General features: G+C 39.3%; 1 long non-coding RNA gene and 1 pseudogene across 1 annotated transcript; both read right to left on the minus strand.

Moving 5' to 3' along the window:
- Positions 1 to 2,641: 2,641 nt before the first annotated feature.
- On the minus strand, positions 2,642 to 8,925 carry LOC147800369 (G protein-coupled receptor GRL101-like; annotated as a pseudogene).
- Positions 8,926 to 10,209: 1,284 nt separating this feature from the next.
- LOC110981441 (uncharacterized) lies at positions 10,210 to 14,323 on the minus strand. The gene is made up of 4 exons (XR_015427313.1): positions 14,091 to 14,323; positions 13,513 to 13,584; positions 10,801 to 10,872; positions 10,210 to 10,306 (listed from the first exon to the last, which is right to left on the minus strand). It is a non-coding gene; the product is annotated as an uncharacterized LOC110981441 (long non-coding RNA).
- Positions 14,324 to 16,550: the final 2,227 nt, after the last annotated feature.

Below are 16,550 nucleotides of genomic sequence, written 5' to 3' on the forward strand. Positions count from 1 at the left end.
ATTACCATATGACACTATAGAGGGCGATGTAGGCCTATTACTCGACATCCAAAGTAGGTACTCGTGGCTTCCTGGTGTGTTTTTTCCTCCCTTTTGAGTGTCAGTGAATACATTTTAATTGGGGATAATATATCCCCATCCCACAGAATTCTCACTCATGCCAGTAGCTCTATCCATGAGAAGCTGAAGCCGTGCTGGAGTTTACAGTCATTTGCAAAAGTTTAAGGCCACCTTGAATTTTATTGGTATTTCTGTCACTGGGCCTACATTACACTGTCTCACTGAATGATAACTTAACATAATTTTACAGTGGTGCATAACATCAGTGTAGTGCTATATACCAACTTGAATGAAATGCTTTTGCAAAGGCAGGTCTTGTATGACATTTTATCTGTAAGGCAGCTTGGGTAAAAAAAAAAGCAGTTTAAGCGAACAGAAATAAGGGAGGGCACACTGAATATTAGACTGTTAACATGTCAAATCATGGAAATGTAGTCAAAAATGTTCAACCAAGGTACCAAGGTTACACATTGAAAATAATGTATGTTTTGAAAACCTCCCTTTTTTAAACTCTTACACGGTGTTTCAGATTTTTTTAACTTCAGAAATCCCACGCACAGACTAGGCTCAAAACATGGTGAGTGGGGCGTGAGCTGACTCCAGAGAATTCTACTCTTATAGTGAGAAACTTCTGCTCATCCAACCAAACCCTTTGCATTATCCAGAGCAGAACCTTGGAGTAATGATCCACGGATTTTTGCTCAGTGCAGCTTGGGGTGAAACAAGATATTTGGATTTAACTATTGCAAATCTGCGGTTTTACATGATTCAATTTAGGAATTGACAAGTTTTGAGTCGGCGTTAAGCCTTCCTGGAGGAGGGTTATCCAGGAGTAGAATAGTAACTTCAACGTTTAACTCCGTAACCGTATAGCCGCCATGTCTCTTATTTGCCATTTAGGCCTACTGTGGAAACTAACCAGACAACAGGTGGCAAAATCAGCAACCTTGCTATTATACAGGCTTGGCCGTTAGACCATTATTCAGTCAACCGTGCAGTGGAAGTAGTCACAATTTGCCTTTAAAAGTAATGAATTTTGTTAAGGAAGGCTTGTCATAGTCTTAAAATTACTGACTCCTGTGTCTGAATAATTTTAACTGACAGATAACCTGGAATATTTGCATCAAATAGAATTCATTTGTAGCTTTTCAAATGGTAACTGAACTTTAACATTTTGAATTTATCATAATTTCACTTTCTGATCAGTTTAGCTATATATGACAAAGTAATGCAAAATTAAACAGCGTCTTGTTACGAGACGCGTGAAGAATTGTGCACCAAATTGTACGCTTGACTGTGAATTCTGTGTGTCCGATCTTGTTTTTTCACAAGTCGCAGTGCATTATAAGGGGTAAGCTCTGGGGATGAGCTAGCTGTTTGTCCGTATGCACTTTTCCAGAAAAGGCGATCTTGCACTAATGTCAGTCGGTTTATGTCTGAGCCAAAAAGGTGGCTGCGTCCTTAATATTGTTTTCGATTCAAAAGGTTAAATGCCTTCTTGTTTCAGATTAATGTAATTCAGTATAAATATCCGACAAATTGAAAACACCATTAACAGCCACAATAATGTTATCTATTTCTACTTTAATAAGGCCTATACTCGGCAAGGTTCAAGAGTCTATATCTAATTCCGAGGAAATTAATTACTTATAATTATAATGCTTATTATTCAGACCTCTTTTTTATAATACTTCTTGGTGACGCCGGCAACATACTGCGTGAATTAAAAAAAAATACTTTCCTTCACAACATACGTCCAGTTTCAATATACGTACCAATATTTGGTTATACACAGTAACACACTGGACTTTTAATTCAAATTCTAACGTTTCTTTGTCTTTAAACTATCAGTGCATGCGGCTTCAGATTTTTTGCTGCCTCCCAAGAGTTATATTTACTAGGAACATTTTGCCATTTCATTGGTTCTTTAGAAACAAATGCCCGAATAGATGGAATTAAGCCATGTACGAGCAATGGTAATTCTTCTGACTGTCTTCTTAATCTGCTTTAAACAAATGCATAATTGTCAAGGGATTTTGTGACAAGCTGTTTACGCGCTAGCAGTTTTGATTCCACACCCCAACGCCATGAATCGCCTTCAAAATGGGTTTTCAAGATACAGTAAATTATCTCAATAGTGCCTTGCTCACTTGTTGCGATAGATTCAAACAGTACTCTTGTGTGACCATTTTTTTAATTATTTTTTTTCTTTGTTGTTTTCTTCAGAAGACTCTGCAGCGGAATATACCATCATGCATCACTCGTATTTTAATATCAGCACTACTGTTACCATTACAAACTTGAACCCACACAACATTGTGTGTCCATCCCGAGGGGGGGAATACATCCCCTACACACTTGTTAATGTGGGGATGAGCTATTGAATCACACCCCACTTTCTGTGGTGAGCAAAAAAAATAAGTAGATTGTAAAGAATTTTTTCAGACTTCCAACGACTTAAATGCATTCAATATCACGCAAATAATGTAAACAATTTCAAAAGTCATAAATATGCTATTTAGAATATATATTATAGATGTACATTAATATCATGAACACATCAACCTCTTTATGTGTCAACCCCTCCCCCTTTTCATATTTTAATGTCACTTCCCCCCTCCCCAACTTTCGCCATCTCCAATCCCTCCCAATTTCTTGCACAAATCTACGCCACTACAATACAGGAATTAACATCAGTTAACAATTTAAATTGGTTTCTAATATAATTTAATCCAAAGATTATACATTTGTAAGTACATACAGGCAAAGCTGGGGAGTCGTTCAGACTCGCGCACGGTTATTAACTTCTGAGCGGCCTAGTGCTCGTATGTTTGATGCGGAAAGTATTATAGCAATGCCTTCTAATTCTTGTCAACGTTTGAATTTATACTACAAGCACTCATAAATTCGACTCCTTTGGACTCAAGCTCATAAGCTCACGTGCATTCCTCGACCAGAAAAGGTCGTAAAAGGACAAATCTCATCTTGAAATTAACAATTAACATCAGCACCCTCACTGGTAACAATTCTATCTAACCCTTAGAGGCCAATGTTCCCTTTTTCTTCAGGTACTGCTTTTTCGTTTACCTCCTACAAGTGCAGAAAGACTGAAAACTAGATGTTTGGCATAAACTGCAAAACTATGAGTGATAACACGTGATGACAATGCATGTGCTACGCATGTGAAATGCATGTGCTCAGTGTGCCCCGCCAAACCATCCCTCTGAAAAGGGAGAACCGTAACGTACTTTCAAGAAAGAACAGAGAAACATGATGTTTCAAGCATAGGAAGCTATACACAGACCTAAGATGAATGTCTCAGTGAAATCATGTCCATCTACACGGCTGGCTTTCCTTGTTTTCTTTGGACTGGCCCCCTCTTCCCAGATAATGCAATGAGTGTTTAACAGAATGGCTTACACAAGTTAGGGTTACAGTTAAAAATTACATAATCTAACTTATGTAGGGGCGCAAAGAATGCGGGACAAATGTGCTGGTATCCAAGCGGCATTTACATATTTGGTTACGGTAGCTCTCCATGTGATCGTGCATGCGTAAAGCGGCGCGGGACTGGTGCAACTTTATGTTTTGTCTAGACTATGCCATGCTGTGCGTGGTGTAATCGGTGTCTGGCTGGTGTAGCCTGGTCTGTGTGTGTCCGAAAGAAAACGTGGTCCAGGAAAATCTACTAAAACGCATGACTGCATTTTTTTGTACAAACAAATGTTACACTGAGGCTTCTTCCTGAGATGTCATCACAGTTTGCTCGTGAATATGGAAATACTCATTACCATAAAAAACCAAAAGGCATTAAAATACCCTTGAAAATAAGGTTTACTGAGGAATAAAAGTGCATTTTACATGTTTGTTAACCAAAAACACTGATTGCAGCTACCATTTAAGTAACCGTAACGTATCCGCAGTAGTTGACTTATTAGTCACGTGTACTGTTCTTAGTATCGGTAAGAAAGGATCGTGAATAGAACATCACTGACGTGTGGGTAGGGTTGTGGGAAGAGTTGCCGAGGTCTGCCCGAGGATCACCGTCTAGGAAGGTGGTGAAATACTGGACAGCCAGAGTGTCAGCAAACGCCAAGAGTTACCCTTTATGTTGGTTTAGTTAGCACCCGCAATTGGCGGATATATCTTGTGTGCAGTCACCCGAGTGAGGAGTGCCCAGTTGCGGATACATGTTATAGGTTGCGGATGGCGAACTATATGCGGCACTCTGCGATGTGTGGAGTGCCGGTTATTCAAGTGTTCTTTTGTAATTGTCTTTTGTGTTATTTTTGTACAATATGAAATAAATTTTAAGTGTTGAAATATATTGGTTATATAAGCTAAAGAAAAGTATATTAAATAAGTTCAGTTAAACTTGCCGTTATTTCATGTGCCCAGACATGCTCATTGTGTCAGTCGACCAGGTCACCCAACCAATTAACAATCGGTGGTATAGTTCCGCCAAAACGGCCCCTAACTCTGGACCTTAGATTGCTCGTCAAACTCCTGGGCCAAAGCTGATAATTAAGAGTTAGGTCAGGTGACTTTACTGTAGTCAGTAATAGAACAGGACAACGCAACGCTCAAATAGTTGCAGACTTGAATTAGAGAGTGGAGAAGGACAGACTAAAGACATTTCTCAGTGAGAGTGCTTGTGATGCACTCTGTAAAACACGCCTGTCAGATGGGAATCAGGTCAAATCGCCCCCTTACCATCTCGCCCCTTTGCCAACTCCCCCCAACTGAGTCTCCCCCTTGCAAACTCGCCTCCTGACCAAGTCGCCCCCTCAGAGGAGAGTCCGCTGCTTTGGACATCTACATTTCTATGTGTCCTTCAGAAGGTGGGATATTGAAAAGTTCACCTTGAGAATTATTCAATAAACTTGCGTTCAGATGATTCAGTCGCCCCCTAAGCGGAAGTCCGTGATTTGAACTACAATCGTTGACCCACAAAACCATCTAAAACACCTGAAAACAAGCCTCTGCCAGCCCTCTGATCGATAAACTGAATGGGGTGTCTCAAGTTCTGCTGAAGTTCCTTTAGAAAAATGCCTAGAAATGATCGGAAACATTCGGCTGCAGGTCCAGAAGATCCAGAGGATCCAGGAACCGCGCCACTAACATCACGTGATCCGTCCGACCAATCACCTGACGCTGTGCGGTGAGAGTCTAACGCCATTGCAGCGCTACGACGACAAATCAGAGGGCTGGCAAACGATCCAACTTCCGAGCTTGACAAAGCAATCCTCAACCAAGAAACACTCATGAGTAGAATAACTAGTACTGAGAACAAACCGAGGGAAATGGAGGAATCTCTGTCTTCTCTTCCAAATCTATGGAAGAACTACCGGCGAAGAATGAATCCTTGATAGACAAGATCTCCAAGATGACTGTCGAATTGGAAACGATGACGATAAATGTCACAAACTTAAAGGAAGCAACCCTTAGGCTGGAACGGCATTCCCGCAGTTATAATCTCCGATTTGGTGGTATCCCTGAAATCAGATCCGAGGATCCTGCTTATCCCTATAATGAGGTGAACAAGACTCTTGCTGAAAAACTTAGAATGCCCGACGCCGAAATTGAAAACGCTCACAGAACTGGTCGTAAGCCTGATTCCTCCACTGACAAACCGAGATATATCTTGGCTAGATTTGTCTATCGTCCAGAACTAAAAATTGTATGGGGAAAACTGGGCAAACTGTCAAGGCAACCCTGTGACATCTCCCGTCGGAAGATTTCAGAACCAAAAGATTTTTCCGTGACATCATGAAGAGGGCCCACGAAGAGGGAAAGGGAGTCATTTTCAAGCAATGTAACCTGTACATTAATGGAGTGAAAATCCCTCCCCCATGAATAGCCCAATACATATATAAACCATAGCTTGGATTAATCATGTCAATGTTAAGTGGTAATGATATTTGTACATTTTTCTCATCTGAGAGGACTTTGATATTAAAGTTCTTTCTTTCTTAGAATTTCCTTAATTGACACCCCTGGCACATGCGTCAAATGTTTTCCTTTCATTGAGTACTTAGACCTTCCCTGTTATGGTTATTCACATCCTGTTATATGGTATTTGTTATTATTATGTGTATAAATTGTTCCGTTATAAATGCCTGTTAAGTATCCATGTAGTGTATGTTGTAACCCGTTAAGAACAAATCAAAATGGGATTTTCTGTGATTCCTTTCAATTGTGGACCCACCTTAAATGAATATTATAACTGAACATACAGTGATGATAATTGGTTTTGCCCTATCTGTCTTATAATATTTTTCCTTTTAATTCCTTGGATTCTGAGGAATTTGCGGCTGCGAATTCAGTCTTGGGCCTACATATTCACCATTTACTAACGTAGAATATTTAATTACTCACTATCTTAACTCTTTTGAACTTCCCCTTGTCGGTGATCCTTATAATCCTTATCAAGTTGTAAATCATTCCAGCTACTATTCATATGATAGATTTGAGGACATTTTACAGATAATTTTTCATAAATATACGTAGTTTACCAAAAAAAAAACAGACCACCTAAAAATTTATGTTCACTTAATTATGATTTCTCTGTCATCGGATTTTGTGAGAACTGGCTGAATGGAAATTCCTATATAAATAGTTTAAACATACCTGGATATACTCATCTGACTAAAAGCAGAGTTGGCAGAGCGGTGGAGGGGTTGCCTCATATTTATCCGCGAATCTCCGATTTGTATCCAGACTTGACCTGAGCGCTTTATTGGACAAATATTTTGAATGCATTTTTATTGATATTGTCACACCCTAAAATCATACGAACCTTATAACTGGGATTGTATATAAACCCCCCGATGCAGACTTGATTGCTTTATTACTAACTTTAAAAAAACTTTTCTGATTAATTATATATAACGGGTTTGTCCTTACCCAACGTATATTATTAAGCACTGTATGCTCAGTGCTTGTCAGAGAGCTTGCGAAAAACCTCACAAGCCTCACAAACCCGTTATATATAATTAACATCTCCCCAAAGCAAAAATACATCTTGAAAATAGTTCGCGGTACCCGCTGCTTCATTTGACTCGGACTGTCCAACCGACCCCGGCAAGCTCGGTGGTCGAGTGGTTAAGACATCTGCACTAGTAAGCAGGAGGTTGTGGGTTCGAGTCCCACCCGAGTAAGCTTGTGAGGTTTTTTCGCAAGCTCTCGGACAAGCCCTGAATATACAGTGCATATTAATATGCGTTGGATAATGTGCACCACCTGCAGTAGGACATTCCTTATGTTATTTGTTTTAACTTACTCCAAGTACCATTCAAGTGCATGTATGCTGTGATGTCTGAACTAATGACAAATATACCACTCAATAGGTTATCATCTTACAGTACCTGAAATTTAAGTTGGTTTAAGACACAATTAAAATCCCAGTATGGCTTAGATTAAAATATGTATATTTAATTACCACTTAATCGAGAGATGTATTTTGCAAAACAGACATTTAAACTTTTACAACAAAGATTTTTTAAAAAATTCAATATTAAGACGAAACGTTACCAACCTTTCTGCGTAACTCATGGCCTCGGTAGGGTCAAATTGCACGATCATTTGTGTAGGTTAAAAATGACCATTTTCCAAACCATTGATTCCGCCTCACTTTGATATGATAGAAATCTGTATATTCTGTGAGTCTGAACTTCTGCTTTGTACACGTGTTTGTTCGGTTTTGTTTTCGGCGTGTTTTGCTTGCTCTTGCAAGTTGTTTGCTTTGGATTTAGTTGCGCAACACACGGTGAAAAACGTATACAGGTAAGGATTGAGGGACGAGTTGATTGGCACAATCAAAACGGCGGTCCACGCGTAAATGCTAGATGATAGTTTGACCCTCCCTGTCTGAGACAGAATCCCCATGAATATTATTGGCATCCAACAGCTGAAATCGGTTAAAATGATCGACGCCATCTTGATTGCCATTTTGATTTCACGCTCCCTGTGTGCATTTACTCGGACAGTTTTTGCTGTCCGCTTCACACTGATGAAAATGGCTACGTAGCAAAATAGCACAATCAGGAAAGCAACCAGATTTACGCCAAGAAAGAGAACGATTGACAAGATCCAAGATGGTTTCTCTCCTAAAGGTTTAGGAATGTTCTCGAACCCGTAGGCGCCTTCTGCGCCCTGAATCACGTCAGAAATAGGTGGAGGCTGAAATTGGACGTATGCTGTCTTAGTGCTGAGAGGAAGGCCGATACATACATCCGAAAGTCCATATACGTCCGAATCAGTCCCAACAGAAAGTGTTGGCACTAAACTCAAACAAAGCGCCGAACACCATGAGACAATAACAAGAATTTTAGTTGTTTTGTCCTTGAAACCGATTTTTTTAAACGGAAAGACAATGCCAAGAAAACAGTCAATGCTGATAAGTGTAACGAAAAACACCGAAGCCTCACTAGACAGAACTGACAAAACTCCGGCGACTTTGCACGGTATGCTGACGCGCCAGTCTGGGGCATAGAGATAGTACTGGTCGCCATACATTAGATCTGCCCCTGCTATGATTAACATGTACACACCCATCAGAGAGTCTGCTGCGGCCAGATTGCAAACCATAAGCGACAATTTCTTTTTTGTCCCTTCTTTCCCTTTCCGCTTAAGCCTCCAAATCAGCACAGAAAAATTACCGATGAGGGCGCTTATTCCTAATACCCATAATGCAACTCGCAATATGACGTTTGGCATAAGGCTGTCGCACAGGTTCAAAGCTGGTTTAACCTTTGTTGTCAGGCAGTCGTCCTCGATGGAAAAATTCTCTAGCTCAGAAAGGGCACAGCATAGGCGGTAATCATCAACGATCGTCCAACTACAATGTTAATCAAATAGACACATCTTAATGCACTTTGGAAAATTCTAAACATAAGGTGTCTTAGGTTTGATAAGAAAAATGCAAAAGTACAAATAAAATAATATAAAAGCACCAACATCGTCTGAGGAAAACACTACTGCTTCCGTTGATATTAATCAAATTAGGAAGCAACAATTTGTCTTGCGCGATACAGTCCCACCCAGTTGAGGTACCTTTTGAATCTTGGCATATACCTACAGATGCTCTCCTCATTGTAAGTTTGAAGTTTGAACTCGAGCAGAAATATATGGTTTTGTTGTTACGATTCCTTAACATTCAAGGATGCGTGCCACAGCGCGTGCAGTGAGCACCACGTACACTTTTGGCTGACCTGTCTCGGAAAACGGGCACTGCGCCACATTGATGTGTTTGATTTTTACAAAACTGGTGTCGAAATACCCAAGCACTTCGACAATATTGGTAAAGGTATCATCATGGATTGCGGATTCCTCCCCAAAGGTTAAAACATTTTAGACAACTCTCTAACGAATTCAAAAATTCTATCCTATCTTCTAATTCAAAGAGCAAATCCATGGAGCATAACCCAGATATTCCATGACATACTGTGTCATTCAAATCCATTTCTGGGCATACTTTATGTCACATTGGTGTTACCTAAGTAGATTGAAGCAGTTATGACCTGTTGTTTTCCATGGTAACAGATCGCGATTTTATCGGTTGGGAAATGGTCACTTTGTATACCACATATTACAATATGTTCCAGATCGCAAGAACATAAGCGACGTCCACCGTAGTACATGAGAAATTACCTCATGCTCGCAGAAACTGCTGTTTCCAAGGCCTTTCAAAGGGATATCACACACTGTTTGTTTTTACACTTTACTTTTCACACTGACTCGAAGTCTAAATTCCCTCAACAGAAAGCTTTGATATTTGTATGAGCCTGGATGGGAATGGCGCATTTTATGGAAATGAATTGAAAAAGAAATATAACGAAGCCAAACAAATTAAAAAATCTGCAGCATTCAGTCGTTTGGATGGAAATCAACCTGGAGCTTTTTTCCCTTCTGTTTTTCTTTTTAACTTTCGGTGATCCAGGAAAATAATGTACAACCGTTGTTAATTTCACGAAAATAATTGACTCCTCTAGGCCTATATGTTTACCACAAGTGACGATCTTATAAAATTGGATCTCATACGGCTTAAAACATGCGCGTCTGAAACAAATCAAAAAAGCTGAAATTAAATACGGGGTCAGCAAAATTATTAAACTTGATATATTTCGCACGGAAAAGAAATTTAACGACTCACTTAAGGTGTGAAGTCTGTATTCCTCCAAAAGCACCGTTTTCGATGTTTGAAATTGTCTTGGTCTTGGTCTTTCCCGACACATTGAACAGCGCACTGAATATATTGACATGATAGATCAACATTAGTTTAAATATGTCACGTAAAAGGTCACAACAAAAAATTGCAGAAATAATATTGCAAGTCACAGTTGTCCAAATGACCATTACGAGCACCGCACTTTCCAAGTCATTGGCAACTCTCACCAAACCCTTCCCTGCATTATTGTTTTCTTCGGCTGTTAAAGCAAGCACAAGAGGCAAAAGTTTATCTGCAAATGTAGTTCCACATCCAATACTCTTTTGTCTATAGGGTAGGAGCTTGAACCTAAATTCATCCCTTCCCCTCGTAAAACAGCTGCTGATGCACAAAAACCTCAGTGGGCAGGTTTCAACCCCCCCGTTTCGGTTTGCCACTGCAGCTCCAAGGTTAGAAGTCTTCGACCCACATAAGGTCTTTTGATGTATTATGTGTAATGAAACAGGCAGATTAGATATTCACCACAAAACAGCATAAAACAAACACTAAACAGAGACAACCCTCATACTTACAGCGACTGGAGGTTGGAAAGTCCGCTGAAGGCGTTGAGTGGAATATGATCAATTGTCAGACCTGCCACCCAACTGTCAAATCAAGTGAATAATAACTTAATAAATATTCTGTACAACTAGCTATAGATCTTCAAGCATTTTCCACACGAAGACTTCTTTAAGGGAGAAAAGTCAACAACTGACTTTCTGACGGACTCGGTTCTGAATCGGCCTGCTGACCCTTAACTATGACTTTTCACGGGAGAACACACAATATTTTATTAGTCATAAGAATTCAATCGAAAACATAAACAAGTGCATCAAAATTAATAAAAGTCAAACAGTATCAAGGGTGTAAATAAAGTGATTCTGCATTTCAACATAACATTACGCTTTCTTTGGGTTGCATATTGAGACCATTCTTAACGACATTGTATTTGTCTATGACGCAAATCCCAGAGACTTGGGTCATATCCCCCACTTTTTGACCAGGGGAATGGGGGAATTAAGTCGCCTTAAAGGCGGATTGTGAGGAATTTCTTGGACTTCCAAACTGAAATAAATTTAATAGCACTCTAAAATGGAGAACAAAAAGTCCATAAAAACGCCGTTTTGATGTCAAAGGTGGGGAGGCGTCTTGTTTGCCTGCACGACCATTGTTGGTGTGTTACTTCCTAGGTGATACCATCAGGACCTGCGACATTGGCTGCTCTTTGTAGCTGTAACAAGTTGCAAGATTTTGAACCCGCCCCCCCCCGTCTCCAACAATGGTCAAACCGAAGCATTCGTAGAGTGAAAAACACTAACAGTGCGATTGTCGTCGGGTGGAAACGGGCGACTGGTGAGTAAAAAGGCCAACTTCACAAACCTAAGCTTCAAAGCAAAATGTTATTTTTGGTCAAAAACTCTGAAATTAGTGAATATGAGATTTGAGATTTCCATGTCATTGATCTATATGAAATAGCATCATCCGCAATAGGACTTTTAAATCAAACCTAATTTCATAATGCTGCAATTACTATTTGATTGTTGAAAAACATTTACGGAGAGTAAAGGCAACATTGCATGAAACTGTTTATTTCTCAGATCATGTTTTGGAACCAACAACAGCATAAACTTTGGTAATTTCTTTTTAAAGCTTAAAAGAAATATAATCATTATTATATCATTTACATTAGCACTATTTGAAATGGAAGCTGCAGAGTTCTTGTGGTGTTTTTGAGCCACATCTCTCCAAAAGCAGGCATGTTTTGTCCATAGTACCAGTTCATTACTATTGTCGGCGTTTTAAACATCGATGGAGAATATTCTCATCAAATAAGCAGTTTAAGCGGATGTATTTTCGAGAATATAGGGAAAGTGACCGGATTCTTGCATAGTATATAATAAATATGAAGATGAAGAAAGAAAATTTACCTGCGTGATTCCTATTTTCCGCTTCCCCTACTGTATTACGTATTAGCGACGTAATCCCTGCTATGGCGTTTTGGGTTTTATAGTTTCTGTCCACTGCCCATTCAAAATATTGACAAATGAGTGGGGTCGCCAACATACGACCGGATATCTCAGTCAGTAGAACGCCAGTGGAGTGTTCTGGAGGATTTATGGTGGTGACGGATTCTGATCACATTGTTCGTCTTTGAAATTAATAAATAGACCAATATTGCAAGCATCCAAACTTACATGGTTTGGTCGACATTTATGTCTCAAAAGCCGTATCCTCTTTTGTAATCCCCGTTCACCACTTCCAAGTTGGGGGGGGCGCAATCCCTGTCTTTAATGGTGTTTCAGGATTGTTGGTGTATTTTATCAGATGTTGTATGGCCTATATAACTACTCTCCTGGTCAGGACATGCTCAACAGATGTCCAAACGCCATTTTTTTTTCACTGAAACATTATGTGAAATCTCATTGTATATTGAGTAATCTTAAAATATAAACTACAACACCACAGAGTACCAAGTTGGTCTGAAATGGACCTCTGCAAAAAGTTTCGTGTCGATATCTAAAATATGAATGTCCCAACCATTTTAACTAAAATGAGAGTTTCGACCAAAATGACCCCACACAAATTCAGTTAAATTCAAAGTTCCACATCATGATTAACATGAAAAGTAGACATACGAAGGGTTCCAAGAGCTTGTGTATGTTGGGTTGATTGAACTCTTCGGATAAGCGTCTTCTTTAGGGAGCGCTGCTCGCCCATAAAGAGAAAGCAATTTATTCTACATCATTCGACAATTTGCAATCTCTACACTAATGAGAAAATAAACAAAGGAAATTTGCAGAGATTTTGATATTTCTCCCTAATCTACACATCAGAGCATTGTCTGGAAATGTATTAAAGGACAGTTTCATTTTCCATAGGCTAAGAAATATTGCGTGTAGAATACGTCTCACCGCACGCTCACTAACTTCGTAATGGCTTCGTGATATAACCTGAAGTTGTATTTGTGCGTTTTTAATCTAATCTCATAATTTCACGTGGCATCATTTTATTTAATCCTCAAGTTGAACTGTACGATTCAAACACCTGTAAAAAATATTTTCGTGAAAGAACATTTCGCTTTCAAAATTCAATGAAACGGTTAGGACAGCTATGTAACCTGCACAGTTGCGTATTAATGGTTCATAATACTAATACAGCTGGTGTATCGCCTTTGCAAACCAAACAACACATCAAGAACAATGACAACACGTAAAAACACAACTGCAAGGCCATCACATGCTTACAGCTTTTGCAGATTAGACATTCCATGGAATGCATCAGTTTCAATGGAGCCAATTTCAGCATTTCCGATTAAACTGTAATATAACGGAAATACACAAATCATGTTTGAACTAGGACAATGTGCATTAACAAATGGGTTTACACTTTATAATCATTAAATCCGTCGCATACGGCTCATACCAGTTCACCTTACCATTGGGTCAACCCTGGGGAAAATATGCACCGAAACACTTCGCCAATCTGACCGTTGGTCCCACACAGGGTGACAGTATTAAGCCAAACCCTTTCCATTTCATATTACAAAACCCAAGTCAATAGACAGAAATATGCGGATAGTTATCCCATTTCACTTGTCGGGGTATTGTTAATTTTAAAAAGTATGACTCTAAAGCATTTACCTTTCACATTAAAACAATGACAATAACTCTTGATTTTGTAAACGGTCAAATAAATGATAAAAATTAATAATGTATAATTACCAATACTTTTCTTGAAACACACAATGGTAATAATAATAATTTCGTGTGGTTTATGGTTTGTTTCTTAGCACTTAGTTGAAAATAATTATCAAAAAACTTACAGCATCTGGAGATGTGAGAGATTACTTAAGGCATGGGATCTGATGGTATTGACGCTACCTTTGTCTATGCCACTGTTAAATAAAGGGTACAGGAAAACACATGAAATACACTAAGCAATTTACGGTATAGACAGAAGTTGGAAAGGGAGGCTATAGAGCGCCACCAATAGTTTGGCACGGAAGGCGCTTTTTTCACGTTTTCGGTAAGAAAAGCACGACCGCCTTGCCCAACTTGTATTTGAGCCTATGATAACAGACAAATTGGCCAGTTTGAGGAAAATCGTTTAATATATGTAGAGGGGACTCTTTTCACTTAGTTGTTTTTGCTTACCTGCTTGTGTATAGGAGTTGTCCCCCTGCTTTTAACATTGAATTTCTTGCTAGCTTGCCCTGAATTTGCTAGGAGTGGTCCCCCACCCTTTCGAAAATAATCCCCAGAGTAAATATCCTGTAATGCCCTATTGCACAAGACCTGATGCATGTGAGTTCCTTAGATATAGTCAGATGCAGACCGGCAGCAAGGGAGACCACAGCATCCACCTTAACCTCTCTCTCTTTGTACTAAGCAACTTCTGCCTTCAGCTTTGGTCTGCCGTGAACTGAGTGAGTTGAATTTGTAGATAATAAATTCTTAGGACTTTCTTACATTGTATCTTGATCGTACTATTTTTGATGTTTTCGAACCAATGGAGTATTGAGATGAAAACTTCGATGAAACTTTTGGTTTTGTGAAGTTTTTAGTGTATAGGACTTTTGGCACTCAGGATCACACTCTTTTGCTTTGTTTTTAGCCATAACAATTGATTGCTTGTTACAAGACTAGACTGCTTTTTGTACTTTTGCTTGACTACTGAATCATATTGATTGTGTTTTAATACTTTCTGGCCAGAAATTGCGTTTTGCTTGAGGCTTTAAAACGATAAGCCCCCTAGAATGCATGTAGTTCACCAGAGAAATTGTGGTTTATAATTGAGTCTTAGTGTGTTTTTTTAAGCTAGCTGACTGCAGTTTTGCCACATTTTTGAAAGGTCCTTTTGTGCTAAACTTCTTATGCAGCCTAAATCTGTGAGAAATGTATATAATGTTGAGTCAAGCTAAATTCAAGCTGATGGTGTTTATGAGAGTTCAGCCCATGTACAGTGTAGTGTAGTGCCCCGGTATGTAATTTTTAGAGATGGTGCATGACTCATGACTAGAATAGACTTGTTTATAAGGTCTCAGGAGAGCTGCACTCTGCCCTGTAAGTTACTTGTTAATTCTATGGTGCCCTGCAGAGTTTGACTCAGTTTGACTTGTACAAGTTTAGCCCCTCTGTTTGCAGAAAGGATTAAGCCCTTCTTGCTCTGACTTGACTGTTTATGTCCTAAGAAAGTTCTTGGCCTGTGCTGAACATTGCCTAATTGACCAAGTCATTGACCTGTAGCCCATGTAAAATAATGTGATAGCCAAGTTTTGTTGTTTTTGTTTAAGAGCAGTGATGTTCAAGGTTTTGGGGCATTGGATTTTACGTACGGAAAGTTTCTTCTTTTTAATTGTATTTCTTCATTTAAACCTTTGATCAATGATTGCAGATTACAGGTTCACCACTGTTCATGTTTTTATTTGATTTGATTTGTGACTTTAAAACCTGGATTATTACTGACTTTTCCTTCCTTTTCTTGTATTTTTGCAGGTTTCTTGCTTGATTGCTTTAATTTTGCGATTATTTACTGGTGCTTTGCTGGTTAATAATTTAAGTCTGTGTTGGTACTGGTTGACGTTTGTCTTGGTTTAAGCATTATTGTTGGTTTAAGTTATTGGTTACGAGTTGAGTATATTTCCTGGTCCATACATTTAAGAAGCTAAAATCACTGGTTCTGATTGAGAGGTTTGTTTTGGATTTTCATTTTGTTCGCATTGAAATAAATATTTTTTGGTTGTTCTTTGCTTGTTGAAATCAAATTTGATCTTCCTTTGTCGTTTCTTTTTGAGAATATCCTGCGACTCTTCCTTTTGATCCCTGGTTCATGTTGATTTTTGCAAGTTCCCCCATCGTGTGTCTTTTTTCCAGGTTACATATACATGTATTGAAACATTCCGTCACAATAAAGTGAGAAAATACAAGGATGATTGTTTAAATTCCTCGGACTGTCGGCCTTACCCTAGCCCCACCTATTCAGTTCATACAACGCTGGGCCTAATCCTAACCCTACTCTAACCCTTACCCCGCCCGTTAGATTCATCTCCTGATCGACCTAACCCTCATCCCTACACAATCAGCCTAACCCTACCCGTTCAATTCATCCAAAGGTCGGCCTAACCCTACCTGGCAAACTCATCCCACATCAGCCTAACCCCACCCGTTAGATTCATCTGACGATCGGCCTAAACCCCATCCCTACACAATCAGCCTAACCCATCCATTAGATTCACCCCATGGTCAGCCTTGCCTTACCCCTAAACCTACTCGTTAAATAGATC

Source organism: Acanthaster planci, linkage group LG01 (assembly GCF_054643075.1).
Source record: "Acanthaster planci isolate LZ-2023a linkage group LG01, COTS_SCS, whole genome shotgun sequence".
NCBI classification, from domain to species: domain Eukaryota; kingdom Metazoa; phylum Echinodermata; class Asteroidea; order Valvatida; family Acanthasteridae; genus Acanthaster; species Acanthaster planci.